Source organism: Muntiacus reevesi, chromosome 3, assembly GCF_963930625.1.
Source record: "Muntiacus reevesi chromosome 3, mMunRee1.1, whole genome shotgun sequence".
Classification (NCBI taxonomy): Eukaryota; Metazoa; Chordata; class Mammalia; order Artiodactyla; family Cervidae; genus Muntiacus; species Muntiacus reevesi.
The window spans coordinates 223,178,118-223,201,064 of NC_089251.1; positions in this window are offsets into that span (position 1 = coordinate 223,178,118).

A 22,947-nucleotide genomic window follows, 5' to 3' on the forward strand; every position below is an offset into this window, starting at 1 on the left:
AGTTGAGAGAGACAAGAATCTCCATGGCAAATCACTGGCAATGGCACCTTATTTGAGACCAGTCTCTCAAAACAAGAATGGATCGAGTTTGCCAGCTTGATGCCTGGGAGTAGTAGTATCCCAAAGGCGTCTAGAATGGTCACTAACAACATGGAATTGGGCATCCGACAGACCTGGATTTGAATCCTTTTTTCACAACTTACTGATTGAGTGACCTTGGGTAAGTTACTCTTTCTAAGCCTCGTAATAGAGATAATAACACATAAAGAAGTAAAAACAGAGTTCCTGGCATCACAGGAAGCACTCACTGAATAGTAGACATGCTTATTTCTTTTTAAATATTTGTTACCAAAAAGGCAGAAAAATAATGCCCTTCCATTGTCAAATCTCCCAACCTGAAAACTAAATGGCAGCTATTGTTGCTAAGGGGAAAAATAATCCTATGCACCCTGGTTATCAGCAATCAGAAATGAGAACACTGAAAATTCATTCACAAGGAAATAGAGAAAGAGCTATGGATAGAGCTTAAGCCCGTTTGCTTATTGATGTATGGATGATGGATGAAGTATTTCTTTTGAGGAGATATAATGGCAAATATAGTGCATGACTTTTGGAACAGGGGCTGACCTTTTATTAATATATCCACATGCAAAAGATATGGACACATCATCAATGAAGATCTTGTCATGAAAACTAAGTGTAGGAGACTTCCAACTTCCACTATGACAGCATAAGGAAATCAAAAAATCCTGTCTCCCAAAAGCAGCTCTAAAGCCGGACTAAAGATCTAAAACATTTATCTAAACATTCTAGAATTTAACCAAAAACATATAACAAACTGAGAAGTATTTATTCATGAAAATGACTAAACTTGGGGTAAGAACAGCACAAATCTGTGGCATTTTGCCTGGGGTTGCAACCAACCCTCCTTCAGTAGTTCAGCCAGAGTGGGACAGGCTGTGAAAACAATAAGCACTGTTGCTGTTGCTGCTGCTGGATGGGACTCACTTGTTTTGGAGTACTGTCAGTTTGACTACGCCTCAGCCTTTGACTCTGTGGATCACAACAAGCTGTGGAAGATTCTTAAAGAGATGGGAATACCAGACCACCTGACCTGCCTCCTAAGAAATCTGTATGCACGTCAAGAAGTAACAGTTAGAACTGGACATGGAACAACAGACTGGTTCCAAATCAGAAAAGGAGTACGTCAAGGCTGTATATTGTCACCCTGCTCATTTAACTTATGTGCAGAGTACATCATTAGGAACGCTGGGCTGGATGAAGCACAAGCTGGAATCAAGATTACAAGGAGAATATCAATAACCTCATATATGCAGATGATACCACCACCCTTCTGGCAGAAAGTGAAGAAGAACTAAAGAGCCTCCTGATGAAAGTGAAAGAGGAGAGTGAAAAAGTTGGCTTAAAGCTCAACATTCAGAAAACTAAGATCATGGCATCTGGTCCCATCCCATCACTTCATGACAAATAGATGGGGATACAGTGGAAACAGAGACTTTATTTTGGGGGGCTCCAAAATCACTGCAGATGGTGACTGTGGCCATGAAATTAGAAGATGCTTGCTCCTTGGAAGAAAAGATATAACAAACCCAGACAGCATATTAAAAAGCAGAGACTTTACCTTGCCAACAAAGGTCCATCTAGTCAAGGTTATGGTTTTTCCAGTAGTCATGTATGGATGTGAGAGTTGGACTATAAAGAAAGCTGAGTACCAAAGAATTGATGCTTTTGAACTGTGGTGTTGGAGAAGACTCTTGAGAGTCCCTTGGACTGCAAGGAGATCCAACCAGTCCATCCCAAAGGAAATCAGTCCTGAGTATTCAATGGAAGGACTGATGCTGAAGCTGAAACTCCAATACTTTGGCCACCTGATGCGAAGAACTAACTCACTAGAAAAGACCCTAATGCTGGGAAAGATTGAGGCAGGAGGAGAATGGGATGACAGAGGATGAGATGGTTGGATGGCATCACTGACTCAATGGACATGAGTTTCAGTAAGCTCCAGGAGATGGTGATGGAAAGGGAAGCCTGGCATGCTGCAGTCCCTGGGGTCACAAGGAGTCAGACACGACTGAGTGACTGAACTAAATACAACAGTTAAAAAGGAGATCTGGTGACAAAGAAGGACTAGGACTCCATTAGCCTGAGGTTGCTGGCATATTTGGAGCAAGCACTGGACTGGTGGACTAGCCAGAGTTTTAATAGAGAGTTATGGGAAGTGAAACATATATATGGGGTAAACTCTTCAATTATCCTGGGTTGATCAGAGGTTATGCATATGCACAGCCACCTGCATGTTCCTGGCTAATGAAGCTGAGTCTGGATATATGAAGAGGAAAAACAAGAGAACCCAGCAGAAAGTAAAAGTTGATGTGGACTTGAAAGTTACCTGAAGTTTGAATATACTTTCTGGCCTACCTACAAACACGTTAGCAGTGAATAGAAGCCACACTGACTGTATTTGAGGACAGCCTCTGATCAATTATTGGCTGAACACTAAGCTACATAGACAGAGGAATGATCCCTACAAAGTCAGACTTAAAAATAAAAGAAGAAAAAAGTAAAGAGAGAATACAGATATCAGGGGCGGTGCATCCTTGCATTGCAAGGAGACTAGACTTCACATATGTATTCCAGGCAAGTTATTAAACACACAAACAACAAATCTTTCAAGGAAAAATATTCAGAATCTAGAGTTGCTTCAAGAGATTATCTAAAGTGTCCAGTATTCAACAACAAAATTATGAGTATGCAAAGAATCAAGAAATTATGACCCATACTCAGAGGAAAAAGCAGTCAATAGAAACTGTCTCTGAGATAATCCAGATGTTGGATTTATCAGACAAAGACCTGAAAATGGTTATTATAAATATGTTCAAAAGATGAAAGGAAACTATAATATTTAAAGAATTAAAGGAAAATATGATGACAGTGATTCAGCAAAAAGAGTATCTCAATAAGAGATACAAATTATAAAAAGAACTAGATGGAAATTCTAGAATTGAAATATACCTTTACTGAAAATGAAAAACTGACCAGATAGTTTCAACAGAAAGTGTAATATGGCAGTGAAATCTGGGAGATACTTGAAAATAGATCCACAGAAATTTTCCAAGCTGAAGAACAGAGAGGGGAATAAAAGAACAGCAGTTCATTTAATGACTAACTTCTTATCAGAAACAATTGAAGCCAAGTGACAGTGGAATGATAAACTCAAAGTATTTAAAATTATTGAGTTGTATACTTGCAGTAAGTGAATTTTAAGACAGGTCACTTATAACTCAATAAAGCTGTTTTTTAAAAACAACAACAACCTAACAGTGAGAGTCCACAGGACAAATATACTTGGAACCATTTCTAGAAATACTCTACCACTCCCATTCTCTCCTTTTACTCTTGCCTTTGCTTTTTTTCCTACTCTTCCTTCTTCTTTATTTTCCATCACCATCTTTTCCTTCTTCCATGCCATGACTTTTATGGCACCTATAACCCATGAAGATTACTCAAACCCAGAAATAATACACAAAGATAGTTTTGAGTCACAGATATTCTAAGATGGGCCTTCTCTATGTTCAAATTTTTCTCTTTTCTTTCTGGAGGAAGAATTGCATTCCCACTGAGCAGTCTGACTTTATAAATTTTTCAGAAAATAAAAACAAAAGAGGGACAAGTTGGATACCCAAAATGATGATTTCAAGATGCCTAGTATTCAAAACAGACAGCTTAAGAAACTCCAAGGATAGGTCTCATATGCATACTTGACTTTGGCTCTGTGGTTTAGCTCAATAGCTATTTTTATGTAAACTTAGATATCTCAACTTAATATTCAACTAGTTTGTCATTTATGTTCTTGTTATTTAAGCTGATATTTTCTATGGAAATAAATAACTCAGTTTATTTCTGTGCATTAATTTGAAGCAGGTTTAGTGGAGGGGAGATTTCTTGAAAATCACCATACACTAACAGTAGCATTTTCTGTAAGATTAGTCACATACAGGAGAAATTGGGCAGGCTTTCAGAATTAAATCTGAACATGACAGATAGGGGCTAGCATCAGGTGGGAAAAGTTACACAGTGTTCTTGGAGCCTAGTGATGGTACTGTACTGGCTAAGCTGGTACACTTGTTGGTGCAGTATGCTACAAGGACATTCAAATTAAGCTCCTTTTTACAATCCTGAAAGGACATAATGTGATGCAGCCTTCACAAAACAAACTTTTATCAGAATTATTAGAATTCTACCCAAGCCAACAGATCTGGTAGGAAAATCTAAGGCAGCAGGCCCTAATAACAAAGCCTTGGGCTGGGGATCAAGAATTCATTCTGGTTCTACAGCTGTTATGTAACCTAAATTGTGGCATTTACATTCTTTGGTCTTTAGTTTTCTCATCTGTAAAATGAAGGTGTTAGTCCATCTGCCCCTAGAACTCCTTTCAAGCTTAAATATAAATGGAGCTTATAAAAGAGTCTCTAGCCCCACCTCTATTTTGTTAATTGCTAATTCACTTTTTAAATGTTTGCCCAGGACTAATTATTATTCTTCCTGAACAGTTTGGCAAATGATGATCCTACAGCAGATCATGAGAGCTCCAAAGATGCCAGAGAACAAGTTGTTATAAAAATTTACCAAATTCCTTGTATTATTAAGGAATTTCTGGAGCCCAGTCATGATTGGATATGAAAGAGTTTGAGATTAACATCCACAAAACTAATGCCTCCAGACATTTTTGTCTTTTGTGGAATCATGTCTAGGTTTTCATAACAAAATATTTAAAATATTACACCCACTTTCCATGGAACTTTTTAAAGGTGTAGTCAAATATGAAGCAGAGATCAGTTCACCAGTCTTTTTTACCCCGTTTATTTGCTGCATATATGTCTCACAAAATGTACCCCCTTATGCTTTCAACATTCTTTTGGAATGAATTTCTCAATGAGAGAATTAGGGAAATGCATACTGCAGAAGCACATACTGAAAAAGAGAGTCTATCCTATGGTGTTCTGTTTCACTTTCAGCAGATGGTCAACACTGAGCAAAGAGAACCAAACAAGAGATGAGGAGGAAAAAAGAAAGGATCAAACCACAGACTGAGAATCTGGTTAATCTGCTTCTCATATAGAGAAATAATTCTATAGTAAAGAACCTTATTGCCCCCTATGCTCCTTAACTATATCAAAGCTCATATTTCTGTATTTTTGTGCAGGACCTCACTACCAAGAGGTTTGTGTTTCAAGCTAGTTATTTCCCTGAATCAATTGGTGGAAATTCTCTAATTTGCATTAGCTCTAATCTAGTCCTGGGAGCTTGTCCAGTAAAACAGGAACAGGGAAATTTGCATTTGGGCTCACAGATTTTTCACAGTTTAATCAGCAGGTGAAAGAGAATCATCTTGCAAAACTTTGCTTTATCTTTAGACGGTCCTTAGCTGTCAGTAACTAAGTTCTTCAGTGACCACATTTGACTAGAAAGCAACATTTGCCTTGCTCTACAGCTGCTGAAGAGTGGTCATGTTGTGAGAACCTAATTAGAAACTAATGTTTTATTTTAGCAAACGCATACTGTCTTTCTCCGGGACTTCCCAGGTGGCTCAGTGGTAAAGAATCTGCCTGCCAAGCACAAGATGTGGGTTCTATCCCTGGGTCAGGAAGATTCCCTCGAGAAGGAAATGGCCACGCACTCCAGTATTCTTGCCTGGGAAGTCCCATGGACAGTAGAGCCTGATGGCTACAGTCCATGGGGTCACAAAGAGTTGGACACGACCTTGTGACTCAACAGTAACAGCAGCATTGCCTTTCCCTAAACCATCTCTCTAATGTTACTACTTCTACTTTTTCAATGTAAAATCAATTCTTATTAAATCAACCAGAAATACATTTCTTTCGTTGAACACCCCACCTCCCCGCCTTTACCCCCACCACATAGATACAAGGTCATTTCACTAACCTGGATTTTTATTGACTATATAGAGTCTCACCAAGAATTAGGGATGAGGATTCAATTGAAGGTACATGTCAATTGATTCAGGGATATTTTATTTGAAGAAGTTTTTCATTGTCATGCATCCTCCCTTCTCCTGACCAAAGTTTATATCAGTTCTTATGGTAAGAAGGATATCCTACCATCTGTGATTTTTAATGAAAGATGATCCCAAGCCATAAGAAGCAGCTAACCCTCAACCACAGCAGCTGGCCTCTGTCTCCAAAGAGAGTTATAGGAGAATTGTTGCATGCATAGCATTGCTTTGTGAGAATCTGATTAGATACAGTGTGGTAACTGAAAAATGTGAAGGAGCACAGCTCTGTTCTACATACTTTCTGGGTTTCATAAGTAGAGAGTCACGGTTTCTCTAATTTTCACAGACATGACAATAAGTTATTTTACATTATCTATCTGGAGGTAAAATCATTGAAGGAGAAAATTTAAATGCAGGTATGAAAAAAAAAGCCAAGGTTTCTCCCCCTGACTTTTGCCCATAAAGAGGGGGCAGAGGACAGGCCATACATAGGTAGAGAGCTGTATCCTTTGTTAAGTGTATAAGGTCAGAGTGGAATCAAAGAAAAACTAAGACATTATAAGACAGCAAAAAAAGTAACATGTCAAATGAATTTTAAGAGGAATTAAACTTTTCCCACCATGTTTCTTGAAACAAAACCAAAGAGTCACACCATTTTAGAAGATCAAGGGAATAAAATTCAGACAAGTGCTTGGATGGCAAACCAAGGAAGCTACAGGGCCCAGGAAATTGTTGTTGTTTGAGAATGCAGGCTCCATGTGTCGCATCTTTCTGTATCTTAAGAGATACTAGAAATATTAGCTAAAGTGTCCTGATTTTAAAACAGTATGTAGCCCAAACAAAATGCCTGTGCCCATTAGATTTAAGCCATGAGCTGCCTGTTTACAAATTTTTCATTTCACAAAATAAAGACACTGAAGCTCAGCAAGTTTAAGTTCAAAGTCTAGTAGCTACTTGTGGGCAAATCCAAACCTGGATTCCAGGTCTTTGCTCAGTCTGTACCCTTCAATATAACTGCTTACCCTAACTATGACAACAATGTAAAGATGATGGAAAGGATAAAAGGGGAGACAATTACAAGTGGATAAGCACCCTTCCATTATTCCATATTGGTACCCAATTTGCATTTGCACTGTGAAGAATCTAAGCATTTCCAATATGCATGTGCTGTGCTATGAGAAGCGAGATGTTTACAGTTGTGCAGCCACAGATACTTTGAAAGATATGCAGGGATACACAGAACACTTCTTAGATTAGAATCTGACCCAAGGAGTGCAAACCATCTTCTTCTAGGATTATGACACTTTCTCAAAATGACAAGCGTGTTGACATAAGGCAATAAACACAACTGACCAGTATTTTCTAAGAAATTTTACTCGTTAATGCCTTAAAATAACAAACACTATTTAAAAACCTTTAAAAATAACTTGTCCTGCAGTATTTACTTGTTCCTTTTGAGAATTAAGAGCAAAAATAGCCACCCATGGAGACTTGCATAAGAAAAATCTTTTATATCCTTTCCATAAGATCACAACAAATTGTCTAATGTCAAAGGTAAAATTTACCAAACTTTCACAAAGCAAGATAATGCAAACTCAGAGGGATATTTCATTCCTGCAAAGGAAAAAAATGTAATGTGCTATGTAAGAATGTTATTAGGGGATAGTGACTTGCATCTTGCAAGAGTGTGGAATGCATTATGTATGCAAAATAGATTTGCAATAAAGTTGGAGACTGGTATTTAACAAGTTTGCCTTGAAGGAACTTTCAGCCATGGGTTGTAAGATAAGAATTTTAGTAAATAATACTACAAATAGTGTAAGTACAAATCAATTTTTTAAATTAAATGCATATATTCCTACACAAATAAAATGTGATATATGTAATACATAGATATATTTTCATAATCAAGTTAACAAAGCATGGCTTGGCACATTCACTGGCTGAGTTTTTATCTGTTTTATTTAGAACTATATAACCAATAAAGGAAAATATTTGGATGAAATTCCTTTTCAGAAGGATCAACTTAATTTCTTATAAAATATTACTGTTTGATTCGTCTGTTTTCTGCCATTGCACAATTTCATAAGGCTCTGAGAGTAAATAACCCTTACCAAGGACCATACAACTAAACGTCCTCTTATGTTATCGAAAGGAATCAAATTAGAACACCAGCACTTTGTAAATAGCTGATCATGTGATCAGACATTAAATAGGAGGTCATTCTGTAAGGACGTAGGAGCTTTAAAAAGATCTAAGAAGACAGAAAACTGAACCAATAACTAAATACTACCATGATCTCATGCTTCATTTTAGGAAACAGTGTAGTGGCAATAAAGAGAATTTTAGGACTATTTTAGTTACAAGTATGCAAGGATGGTGAGCTTGCTGTCTGCAAAAGAGCTAACTGCTCCTTTATAAATGTCAGAACCAACTTCAGAAGGATCTGGGCCAATATAACATCATCTCAAAAAATAACAGTAATTATTATAGGTCATACTGCAAATGGTATTTTAAATCATACCATCCATACCAAATTAAGTTTTCAAAAGGTAAATCGCGTGATTCCATAATTTTGGTGGCAGATGTCTAACTGGGTCCTTCGGACCCAACATTCTCATACACAACAAAGGTTTACTCATTGTTTTATGATTGTATTTCCCAAAGTGAGAAATAATCTTGCTCTCCCGAACATGCCATACTTCTTTAATGAACATGAAAATGTTCATCCTTGTATCATAGCATTTGTCATCTCTCAGGGATCAGGATTTATTCATCTTTTTATTTACTATCTAATTGTATTTTGCACATAGTAGATGCTTAATACATATTTGTTGATTGATATTCACCAAATCCCCTTTCATTCATCCATTCAGTCAATCAATCTAATATCTTTTCAGGTAACTCAAATCAAAAAAGAATATTGAAATGTGAAATTTGTGCTATTTGCTTCACTTGCTTTGATACATTTTCACCAATTAAGGCTTTTTTAATCAAGTTTTCTGCATTCCATGAAGTATATTCTCTCCCTTGACATTCCTAGATTTAGTGTTGCAATCAAGGGGAAATAAAATACTGATTTCTAATACTGTTTATAACAGGAATATGGTTCTTAAATCTCTTCCCTACATGTAATGACATATAAGAGCTTCATCTTCTCATGAGGAACTTACAAGGATTGCAGTACCCACCCCTTGTGTCATGAAACTTAATCCCCCAGCGTCTGGCCAAGTTTAAATTGGAGCACATTCACTGTGCTTTCATAATCCAGCAAAATGTAAGCAGGAGTTCTGGGGGACCATTTGCTTCATCCTTCTCAGTTAATGAGGTGGGGGCGGTTCCTTCCCCTCTTTAAGCTTAGCAAAACTATTTGGCATGGTCCTCAAGCCACTGCTTCTTTTGAATTTTCAGTTAGCACCTTGAGCTGATAGAGTCAAATTCCTACTGTGTTAGGGCAGAGACTGTGGCCACACTCTGAGAATCACACCTTTACTGACTGCCTACCTCATACAAATTCATATCAGTTTTCTAAGCAGCAAACAGCACCAGGGAGAGAACAGAACTGGAAGGTAGAAGACCTGGTTTTTCATCCGTGCTGTCACTATTTTCTGTCAAAAAGGATAACCCTTTAAACTTATCTCTTCATGAGTAAAATGAAGAGTGTGAATAAAAATTTTTCTAAGATACTTTCCAGACTTGAAAATCTACAGTCACAATCTCATAGTTTTCTGTTCTATTAAATGGGGACATTGCAAAGATTAAACTAGACAGTAGACATGCAAGATCAGAGACGTTACCTATTTTGTCACTGCTCTAACCCAAGTGACCAGGACAGAGGATACTACTTTGTAAGCACCCAGTAAATATTTGTTGAGTGAATCAGTAGATGCTTTAAACAAGAACAATGTGAATGTGATTCATTCTTAATGGTTACTACACTGGTGCTAACGAAGGAGATGATCCAATATTTCTGCCTGTCTACTGAGCAGTATCAGCCACAACAGCTGTCCCACACTTTATATCTTGCCTGCTTATCTCTGGTGCAATTTAACGCCAGGCCTATTTTGGAAAGGTCTCATGATTTTTGCTCCAAATCTCTTAACTCCCTAGGCAGCAGTGTTAGGACTGGTCTGGATCCACCCCATTTTTAATATTTGCACACACTTTTTCAGTGATGCTGCCAACTGCTGAGAATAATATCAAAGATCTCTGTCTTCAGATGACTGCGTGGCAAAGCTGGTATGGCTATCCCATGTTCATCTTGGCATGAGGTACACATTGATCAAAAATTCTGGATTATTTGAAGCAGATCCAATTTCAAATTGTCCTATTGTCATAGAACATGTCAGATCGTGTATACCAGTTTTTATGTCAGGATATGTATCTTCTGTCTTCTCCGTTCTACAGTTCTTATTTAAGAAATTTAGGACACCATTTTACCAAAGCAGTTTCCCCAAAACCTAGTCTTCATAAATGCTCTGTGATAAAAAGACTTTTATGGGAAAATAATTTGAGGAAAATATTACAAGCACAGTGAATAGCACCTTGTTAAATGCTCTGATAAGTCCTGTAGAGAAGAAACCAAGTTGTTTTTCTAGAATTTCTCAAATCTTTTTTCATCAGGAAACATTTTCCTTTTCCAGTACCACTTACAAATGCCCTGGAATGAAGAAGCACTTTTTGAAAAATGCTCACAGGTCTATTTTAATTTGGGGGCAATGAAGGATATGCAACCAAATTTATGGGAAAAAATGACAACCATCAAATTAATTAGTACTGACAAAAACATTTTAACCTTAAATTTTACCTGTGAATAAACTGCATAGTAAAGAGGCAGCTCGAGCTTTGATAGATGCTAGCTTTAAAGTGTTAAAAGACAGAGCTCCAGTGAGGCATGCTTACCTCGGTCTGTAACCTCAGCTATTACAGCTTTAGTTGGGGTAGGGGGTACATTTGAGAGCTTGAGACAGTAGACTACCCCAGAGAAAAGAACTGACCAATAAAGGGAAACCTTCCAGAAGGACAAGAGATCATCTTCTCTTTACCCAGATAACTCCTCACAAATTTATTGTCGGTACGGAAGCAAGTTTTGTTGTAAGGCTCTTTTAAAGAGTACATTCGCATTGGAAGGAAAATACATCTCCTATATTTCTCCCATTTTACATGAACAATGGGAAAAGTTTAAATCAATGACAAATGCCAGGGACAGGGGTCATGTGTGAAGTCAGAACGTGCCTGTAAGTAGAAAATGATGTCCAGACAGGTCCGATTCCTATCTGGCTGCTGGCCCCAAGAGGCATGTGCAGAACTTCATAAATTCAGGGGCGTGTTTACAGGTCTCTTGGTTGCTTAATACAACCAAGGTCCTTGGCTTCTGATTTGACAAGGACAACATGGGGCATTGTATGGTGAATTAGGTAGGCTGCCCTCTGTGTGTTCAGCATCAGGCACCTGGGCACTTACCTGTATTAACTAATTGTGATGCAGTCAGAATTGAGGACCATTGCTCTATTCTCTTCCAGAAGATTCTTAATTTCCCTGGCAATCCACATTAAGAAAGAAGGAAATGAAGAGATGCTAAAGATGGACGAAACCAGAGTCAGGATTTCTGGCTTCTGTGGCAGACTCTTTACATGTCACATGGAAAGACCCTATGAAACAAGTGAAACAAAAGGGTTAGTTGCTCAGTCGTGTCCAACTCTTTTCAACCCCATGGACTGTAGCCCACCAGGCTCCTCTGTCCATGGGCTTCTCAAGACAAGAACACTGGTGTGGGTTTCCATTCCCTTCTCCATGGAATTTTCCCAACCCAGGGATAGAATCCAGGTCTCCTGCTTAACAGGATGATTCTTTACTGCCTGAGCCACCATGGAAACTCCTTATGCAAGCTGGTAATTGGTTTTGGGTGAAGAGTGATCAGAGCTAGAGACTAAAAGTGATTTTAAATGACAGCAGTTTATAGAATACTGTTGATTATGGTGACAGTGAGAGAAAGGAAAACAAGACTTTTACAAACCCCAAGGATGCTTTTGTGAACTGTGTGCTCAGTCGTGCCCAACTCTTTACAACCCCATGGACTGTAACCCACCAGGCTTCTCTGTCCGTGGAATTCCAGGCAAGAATCCTGGAGCAGGTTGCTATTTCCTACTCCTCGGGATCTTCCCAACTCAAGGATCAAATCCTTGTCTCTTGCATCTCCTGCATTGACAGACAGATTCTGCACCACCTTGGGAAGCCCAGGAATGTTTTTGTAGTATAGGGTTATTTCTTGTAGCAAATCCACTGTAACCAGATCCCCAAAGACCAGTTTCTTAATGCCATGACATGAAAACATCTTTATTTTACAGAGTCCTTTGTTGGAATTCTCTAGTTCCGATTGCATCTTCCCATCAGATAGCCACTAACAGCACCAGTTAACATTTATTGAACTGTCATTATGTGCCAGGCAACAGACTAAGCACAGTAGTTCAGTTACTTTTCATCCCAACCCAACATGGTGTATAATGTCATTCTCTATCTACAGAGAGAAAATAAGGTTTGGAGAGTTTAAGTAATTTACTCAATTGAAGAGTTTAAGTAATTTACTCAAAGTCACCCTGCTGGAAAGTAAGCAATGGAGGCATGAACAAGCTGACCCCTATCTGGCAGAATCCTTGCCCTTAAATTGCCTGTGTCAGGGTGCCTGGATGGACGAAGTTTAGTTATCTACCATAGTACCTTGAAGGTGTGTGTCCATGTTCTGGGTGAAAACCAGGCAGACTTTGCCTCTTTCCATTGTGAAAGGCTGTCACACTCCCCTTACCGCTTTGTTTTCCTAAGGCAGGATAGCATTCCCTCAGTGGGTCAGACATCATCAGAACTCACACATCCACATGATCCAACATTCAGATTTTCTTGGATTTTTAAGCAAGACCCTTATACAACATCACAAAAGGGTATGCTTAAGAAACACTATGTTTCTCTATGGTGGATCTGCCCGACCTCCAACCTGTGTCATAGCTCTGTATCTGGAGGTATCCCTATTTCCACTGACAATCAACTTTGGTGCTCCCTGTTCCATGGTTCCCTCTGTTCTGAATGGGTCCCCTTCAGTGTTCATGTGTTGCATTTATCTGATTGTGGAAGGAGTCTGTTGTCTATAGACAAAAAATCACAAGTCACAGCCCTAGAATATAACAAACGGTATAGTCCTGTCCTCAGTTACCCTTGGCCAAGTAGTAGCAACAGTTTTCAAGAACAGATTGTGAGTTTTATTCCAAACAGGTAAAATACATTTCCAGGTCTCTGTGGATAGGCCATAGTAACAGTGGTTTGCTGATCTGGTTTCCACACACACAAAATTATCTATTAAAAGAAAACTCTTTAGAACAGATGCATTGACAAATCCCTCTCCACAAAGCAGTCAAGCTATTTAACAAAAATGTTGGTTCAGTGTTTGTTCTCTCTGTTGTAAGTGTGTGTGTTTGCTCAGTTTCAGTAGGGGCGGGTTGGAAGAAGTGAACTGAGGAGAATCAGGAAAGAAGCATTAGCAGGGCCAGGTGAGGATGAAAGAAAACTGCAGTGAGATAGAGTAAGAGGGAGTCACAGGCAGAAAGAAAGGGGAGATAGGGCAGGACAATTTTTTTTAAAAAATGCTTTAGAGAAGTTACCAGAAGACAGAGCCAGAAAACCAAGATGCTTACCGTTCCAGACAATGCTAATTTCAACAGTTCTTCCCCCAGTTCAGCCATCGTAAATCATCTTCCCTCTTACACCATCTCTTAAAAGAAAGCACTGAACCCTCAGCTTAAGACCTGTGTCTTCTAGACTCTTCCTTCTCACTCATCAAGTTCCAATAACTCTTCCACTTCTGTGTTGCTTAAACTTGTCCCCTTCTCTATTTAGCCTCCTCCATTCATCCCTAACTGCACTCAGTCACACCCATTCTCTCCCAACCCATTCCACCCCTGGCAGCCCAGAGGGCTTTATTTAAAATACAGAGCTTATCACCTAATTGTATCTAAGCACACTCTTTCTTCTCTCATTTCTCCTGTTTCTTTTGCCCCCTCCTTCTGCCCCCAGTGCTGACAAGATGCTTAAATTCCTGCAATGGTGCCCCCATGGCATTCCGAATAAACTTTCAACTTTTCCTATTCTTACCTCCTTTTCCAGTCCCCATCTATACTCCAGACGGTATCCTCAACTCCTGAATATTCCCATCTCTATATTTTTGCACATGCCCAGCTCTCTAGAGAGAATGTCTCATCACCATCACCAACTCTTTTTACCAGATAGAGAACTAGAGCACAGATCAAGCTGATTCTCCTAACTGTCCCTCCAGTGAGCTCCCACAGTCCTTTGTGCTTGTATCTCTAGGAGCCTTTGTCATTGTCACACTGTGTTCTAATGTCCAAAAGATGCTAATCTCCTGCGGAGCAAAAACTCTGTCAGGACACCCCCAGTATAAGCCTAATGCTCACCACATAATAGCTACTTAATAATTACTTCTTGAATGAAACAGTCTCTGCCTCCACCAAAACTTTCAATGTTAACAAGCTGTTATTTGCCGAGGGCATACCAAAGAAAGAATAGGTAAAGTAAATTTTTCATGACCTGTGGCACTAAATTTTTACTTTCATGTAATTTGAATTTAACAAAACCATCTAAATAATCCATCTGGTTGATTAAAATGTAATTTTTACCTGTAAATATGAATAGGAGTTTAGGGTTTAAAATAACTCTGTATACTATTTGAATTGTTCTCTCTGATGGAATTCTATCTGCAGTTTAATCACACTGTTTATTGATGTTTCTATAAATGTATCTGCACTGAAGCACAGTTTATTTTCCAGACCACAGAGCTCTAATTTCAACCACCCCAGAGAATATACCCATCATTTTCATCTAATTCCTTGACTACATAGGAGGTCTTCCTTTCTTCTCAATGGGACAAATGAACCATTTCCCATCATTTAAGCTCACAGAGGCTGCTGTAGTGGAAGTCCCCTGCACAAGAGAGAACAATTCATTAAGCACTCAACAATACTACACTAAGTGCCAGGAGGAGAAATTAAGGACCTAGATAAAGACCCTGTTGTTGAGGAACCTCCATTTTTAGGTGTCAGTGAGAGTTGGCCTGTGAAGAAAGCTGAGTGCCGAAAAATTGATGCTTTTCAACTATGGTGTTGGAGAAGACTGTTGAGAGTCCTTTGGACTGCAAGGAGATCCAACCAGTCCATCCTGAAGGAGATCAGTCCTGGGTGTTCATTGGAAGGACTGACGCTGAAGCTGAAACTCCAATACTTTGTCCACCTCATGCGAAGAGTTGACTCATTGGAAAAGACCCTGATGCTGGGAGGGATTGGGGGTAGGAGGAGAAGGGGACGACAGAGGATGAGATGACTGGATGGCATCACCGACTCAGTGGGCATGAGTTTGAGTAAACTCCGGGAGTTGGTGATGGACAGGGAGCCCTGGTGTGCTGCGATTCGTGGGGTCACAAAGAGTCGGACTGAGTGACTGAACTGAACTGAACTGAGACAGCAACTTGGGAGAAACTGCTGTCTGCACCCTGCATTCTTCTCAGTCTCTCCACCTCTTCCCAGCTTGCTTTTTCTTTCCCTTTTCTGCTTTCCTAAACTTTTTGTCCACGCTGTCTTTTTCCTTTCTGAGCATTCCTTTACCCTTGCCCTTGGACTTAGGCCTGCTATTGACAATCCCAATAGCTTAAGACTCCTAGGCTAATACCAAACACTTTTCTTGCTTCTTCCCTCAACTTCTACTGCCCAAGGTTCCACAGTCAGGGCATACCCTAAACCCCGCCAGTGGGGAGAATTTCTGCAAAAGATTTGACTTCACTGACATAATTTCTATTGAAGGAAGTCACACCTGCACAATCTTTACAGTGGTGTTACATCAGATAAAATAATGAGTATAAAAATATGCTAACAGCATAAAGTGCTGCATAAATCCCATCATTGGGATGGCATTTAGGATAGTTTTTTAAGTAAAAAGATAAGAAAAAGCCTGTGACTGTCCCATGGACCAAAATAACTCATTTGATCTTGATTTATAACTCTGCCTAAATTTTCTGTCCCAAAGCTAACCTTAATTTCTAAGAATGTATAATGGTGGGTGAGTGGGAGTGGTACAAGGGGGAATAAATGATGGGGATAGAGGTAAATTTAGTGACAAATACAGGAATTTCCACACAATCCCTTTGGGAAGTGTTGCTGACATTAATTATAGGGACTATAGTAATAATGACATTAATAATAATAGGAAATATTTATTAAGTAATATACTATGCACACTCTTTTAAGTGTTTTACTTTATTCGCCCTCTATCCTCCCAACAACACTGTGAGGTAGGAAGTGTTATTACTCTTGTTTCACAGAGAGAAGCTGAGGCCCATATGGTTATGTAAACCCCAAGTCTGAAGCCCATACTCCTGGCCTTTCAGCACTGACCTGCACTTGAGCCATGGGATGAAGAGCCAAGTCACACAGAGTTGAAGCTGCTGCGCCACTTGCAGTAACCTTCAGATCCACGAGATAAGAAATTCCCGATGCATGGTAAGCATACAGTAGATGTAAGCTAGCAACACATTGCCTCAGTGTGCTTCCTTTGCTTCCAGAACAATGAACTGGCTCTGCTGATTGTCCCAAAGCAAAACAGTTTTTGAAGATCATATGTTTAATATAATGTGCCAAGCGTACACCCATGCAGACCCAGAGTGAACCAGCAGAACTGGGATCATTAAATACATCAGGCTCAGACCCTCCCAGGCTTGAGAGCAGAATGGGGCAGCCAGAAACCAGAAGCATTCATTTTTCCATTTGCTCCATTCCATGAAGGCCCTTGTGAATAGAATTAATTGAATTTTTTGGCCCCAAATCAATCCATACAGGGTAAAGCAGACACAGCCTAAGGTCTGTCTCTCTAAACAGATAAGGTGAAATAGAGAGCAAAGCAATTTTAGATAATTTTAATGTAGTTAGTCCAGTTGAATAATTTAAGCCAAAAATCCCTGTTTAGCCTTAATGAAGGGTTTTAAAAATGAAATAATTTAGGTAATTGTCCCAGATTTCCATTTCACTTTGCTTGTATCCACAAGGCTTAAACTTGCATTTGAGAAATTCATTTTTTAAAAAGGACAAGGAACTTGGCTCTCTGTTCAGGTAGAAGAGAAAATCTTTTCAGCCTTTACCTGATTGGAACATTCCTTAGCCAGTTTTCTTTCACAAGTCCTGCATCGGGACTTCCCCTGTAGCTCCTCCTATCAGAGAAAAGATATGATTAATTATTTCATAATAGGATGTGAGTTACTTAGTATATTACTCCTTCCTGGAGTATCTGCAGTTTAGAAAAGAGCCACTCAATTAGAGGGAAGCTTAACAGAAAGCAATGAATCATTATTGGTGCGTTACAGATATCCACAGTAGGCCAATATCTTTGAGCAGCGAAACTTCTCAGCTTCCTGTCAAATCCATGGGCATCTATTTATGCTGCAGAAACTGAAACACTTCAGACTTTTTGGCATTTTAAGACTTAGAAACAATACATCATGATATTATAAATACTAAGTCAATATGAAATTTTATTAATAAAAAATGGCGCATGATGGGATTATCTCTCAATATACCAGAAAGCTATGATATTGAAGGTATTTTCTCACTCACAATGTAGTTTTCTTTTTCAATTTTTTCATATATTACATAAGCTAGATAGAATATTATTTTCAAATGTAATGAAATATATGGTAAGTCTGACCATGATATTTGGCACCAAATATGTAAAATATTTCAGATATAAGAAAGGAAAGTATGAACAGGCCACGTTTGTCACACACGGAAGGTACTGACTCATTAAATAGTACACATTTTTAGAATAAGTTAAAGAATCAGAGTTTGTGTGGTGTAGCTGTATGTCTGCAACACACAATATATGTTTATATGTGTCCCCAAGAAAAATGCCATCTAAGTTTTAGAGACATGACACATTGGCTTGAGCTTTCACCAGTTAGTGTAAAAATTGCCCATATGCATTTTTTAATATGGTAAAAATTTAAGTCCAAAATTTAAAATAATTGCATTGTGTAAGAATTTGACTATTTTCATTATTAGAACTACTTTCTTTAATAGCAAAATTACATGCATGTATTGAGTATATACTGTTGGACATAACACAATACTTGTATAGTATTTCAATCTACCCTCTAAGAATTTTTTTTAAATTCTGGTAAAATACAAATACATAAAATTTACCATATTAACTATTTTTAAAGTGTAAAGTTCAGTGTTGTTAAGAATATTGACATTGTTGTATAACAGATTTCCAGAGCTTATCCACCTTGCAAAACTGAAACCTATTAAAAACAACTTCCCTTTCCCTCTCCTCTCAGCCCCTATCAGATACCATTATACTAACTGTTTCTATGAATTTTACTTACTCTAGATATCTCATGAACATGGTATCATACAATATTTTTATGACCACCTTATTTTACTTACGGGATTCCCTGGTGGCTCAGACAGTAAAGTGTCTGCCTGCAATGTGGGAGACCTGGGTTCAATTCCTGGGTCAGTAAGATCCCCTGGAGAAGGAAATGGCAACCCACTCTAGTACTCTTGCCTAGAAACTTCCATGGGTGGAGGAGCCTGGTGGGCTACAGTCCATGGGATCGCAAAGAGTCGGACACGACTGAGCGACTTCACTTTCACTTTATTTTACTTAGCATAATATCCTCAAGGTTCGTCCAGGTTAAAATGTGTGTTAGAATTTCCTTGCATTTTAAGGCTAAATAAAACTCCATTGCAGATATATACCACATTTTGCTTATCTGTTTATCTCTCAATGGTCTCTTGGGTTGCTTCCAAATTTTCGCTGTTGTGAATAATGCTGCTATAAACATAGGTAACACAGGTATACAAATATCCCTTTGAGACCTTATTTTCAATTTTTGGGGGTATATTCCCAGAAGTGGAATTACTGGATGATATGGTAATTCTATTTTAAATTTTTGGGGGGAGCCACCATACTGTTTTCTGCAGTGGCTGCGTCATTTAACATTTGCACCAGCAGTGTACCCAGGTTCTAATATGTCAGTATTCTCACCAATACTTGTTATTTTCTGGCTTTTTGATAATAACTATCCTGATGGACGTGAGAACGAATAATTTTTAAAAATATTTGCCTAAAGTCAAGGATTATTTATTGATTGAACCCAGTATTGCATTTGGTTGTTGAAGACATTTGGACCTGGACACACATGGATTCAAATTGCAACCCCATCACATTCTGTTTCTTCTCCAGTGATATAGAAGTATTCACACCTTCCTTATTAGATTGTTCTAGTGACTAAGTTAATGTGAACCAAGCACATAGCACAGTGTTAAGTGTTCAAAAATGGTCAGTTCATACTGATTGGAACTGATACTAGAATAAGAAGACTCGAGATATCCGTTCATAAAAATCCTGCTGTCTTGTTGGGAAGAGACAACTAACTCACATGGGACATCTAAATGATGAGAGGAGAATGACCTTGGGACATCAGAAATGTTTTGTAAGAATTCAGCACAGGCAGAAATCAGCCTACAGCTTTTAGAGCACTCAGTGGTCTTCCCGGGAGCTCAGTGGTAAAGAATCTGACTGCCAATTCAAGAGACGCAGGTTTGAGCCCTGGGTCAGGAAGACCCACAGAAGGGGGAAATGGCACCCCACTCCAGTATTCTTACCTGGGAAATCCCATGGACAGAGGAGCCTGGTGGGCTACAGTCCATGCGGGTCACAAAAGAGTCAGACACAACTTGGCGACTAAACAACAGCAATAATGTCCATGGGGCTTATGAATTGGATATAAAGGAGAAAATAGTCATCTCCATGATTTTTCCACCTGGCATCACCCTCAGGTTGAAAAAAAAAAAGGATGCAAGTAGACTTTTCATTCCTTCTACCCCAGTATAGGTGGTCAAATAGGGGGTCAGTGAGAAATTGACTGGCAAACCAAACCAGAGGTAGCAAGACCTGGAGGTCTGCCATAGCGACATGGCAAGAAAGAGGGAAACTTGTGATCATGGGCATGTTTTAAGGAGTCAAGTGGCAGGCAACAAGCACAAGTCTGGGAACAGAGTTGGTTAGGTCTGCTACCCAGGATCAAGTACTTAGTCAGAGGCAGGACTCTAGTAACCCAGAAAAGGGTCTAAAGTCAGATATATCCTAGAGCAACTGCTATATCAAGCAAATGATCAAGGTAACCTAGTTAGATAAGGACTCACTTGGTTACTGGAATTGGGCTCTGAAGCAAAACAATAGCCTGAATACCACAGAGGGTAGGAGGTCGTAGAAAGCATAAACTGTGAACTCTTGGATCAATTCCTTTAAAAAAAGTCTCTAATTAAAAAGCAGGCTTGAGATAGCAGACTTAATACGGTGGCTCCATCTGAGAATCAAAGGAACTATGACGTCAAAGAGTGAGTGGTTTGCTCAAAAACCTTGTACTCTCTGCTAAAATTGAAATGACCTGAAATGCAGACTGTTAGGTGAGCTTATGCTCTAAACTCTTAATAAATATATGTTGAATGAATGATTTGTGGTTAATGAATCATTAGCTTCACTGGCATTATAGTCAGGTCATTCATTTATTCATCTGCTCAACACTAATTGCATACCTGTTATATACTGGGTCCTATTCCGAATGCTATGGATACAGAGATGAATGAGCCAAAATGTTCCCAGTATAAAAGCAATGAGAATCTCTTGGCAACCAAGAATATTTAGATCAAGCACACTTCTCCATGGGTTATTTCAACTTCCTGCCAACATTTACAATGAAACTGAAGCACATGGTGAGTGATTCTCTGATCCATGTGAGAACACACACTATACCTCCACACTGCAAGAGGTAGAAGTGGAAAATAGGAATTGTTTCAATAGTTTTCAGAGCATTCTACAACCACCCAGGTTTTGGTCTAACAGATAGCCTGGCTTCACTACTTACTAGCCATGAAACACTGGGAAGACTATAACTCTCTGTGATTCATCTTTAAAACAGACATAATAATGGTATCTACCTCATAGGTACTATTATGTATGGAACAAAATAAGCACTCAATAAGTGTTGATGTTTTTAAAGTTTGTGTTGTTAATAACTTCTTATTACAGACACTAAAATGTTCTGAGATGTGAGACAAATTAGCCACAGTGGTTACTTTGACCAGTGGTGGAACTGAAAATAACACTGATTTCCTGTTTTCCCAATTCCTTCCAAAACATGTTCCTGGCTCTCCTCACCACAAATCTGAAATATTGGAAAGATTTATTCAATATTAAAGAAAAAAGCTTTGTATCTCAATAATATACCATAGCTTAAAAGCATATATCTCAATAATGTACTATGGCTTAAAATAAAATAAGTATAGTATATTCTTCAAGTAAAAAATTATGAAAAGGAAGAAGGATAAAGGGAAGGAGGGGGTTGCAGTTAAATTTGGGGGTAAAGTATATTATACTTGGTACTTTGGAACTTAGTCTGAGCTTTTTGAAATATGTAATTACCCATAATCCATTCAATAAATATTTATTGAGTGCCTACTATGTGCCAGGAATTATTCCAGGTACTGGAGATATTTCTATGAGCAAAGACAAAACCCTGGCCTCTTGGAAATGCAACAAGTGGGGAGAAATGGAATATAACCAAGTAAATATGTAATATTATTCAGGAAATGACAAACGTTATAAAGAAAAATAAAGCAAGGTAAAGGCATAGAGAGTGACATGGAGATACGTCAGATAGGCTGGTCTCTCTGAGGAGGTGGTGCTTGAGGCCAAAATGGAAGAGGAAGCACAGAATGCAGTAATCTGGGGAAGAGCATTCTAACCAAAGAAACAGCCAGTGCACAGGTTCTGAGAAGAGAGTATTGTGCTCAAAGAATAGCAAGAATGCCAGTTTGGAAACTACAGGAGAGTGGGTGATGGAGGGATAGCAGGAGATGAAATCACAGAGCTATACTGACTGCGGTCAGATCACGGAAGCCAAACCTGGGGTCTGGGAATTTGTTGTTAAGTATAATAGAATGTCATTGGATACTTTTAATAGAGAAATGACATGATCCAGTTTGTTAAAAGATTTTTCTGAATGTTTTGTGAAAAATAAACTGGAAGGAGACAAGATTGGGAACCGGAGGCTATTGCAGTCATGTGGGTAAATAATGATGTTGGACCGGGTTGATGACGTGGAAGCAGCAGCAGTAGAAGTGGTAACAGCAGTAGTAGTCATCAGAATTGGTAGGTTTCAGAATATAATCTAAAGGTAGAGCTGGTAGGCCTGCTGATGAATTGGCTATTGGGAGTGAGATAAAGAGGAAAATAAAAAATGACGCTTGCTTTGGTTTGCTTAACTGGTGGAATATAAGTTCTGTCCTGAAATGAAAGAAGACTTGGAGAAAAAAGGGGTTAAATCCTCAGTTATACTTTGTATGTGCATGCTCAGTCACGTCCAACCCTTTGCAACCCATGTATTGTAGCCTGAGAAGCTCCTCTGTCCATGGGATTTCCCAGCAAAAATACTGGAGTAGGTTGCCATTTCCTTTTCTAGAGGATCTTCCCCACCCAGGGATTGAACCTTCATCCCTTGCATTGGCAGGCGGATTCTTTATCACTGAGCCCCCAGGGAAGTCCCAGTTATAACTTAGACATGTCAAATTTGAGATGCCTATTAGACACCTCAGTGGAGATGTTGTTCAGGCAGTTAGACAAAAGTCTGAGGAAGAAACTGGAGTTGGAAGTGTAAGTCTAAAAGACACTAGCCTTTAGATCACTAGATAGTGAGTAGAAAATAAAGAAAAGAGAGCTGGAGACTGAGCCCTAGGTCATTCTACCATTCAGAGGTTTATTGATGAGGAAGGCTCAACACAAGAGACTGATAAGGAGCAACC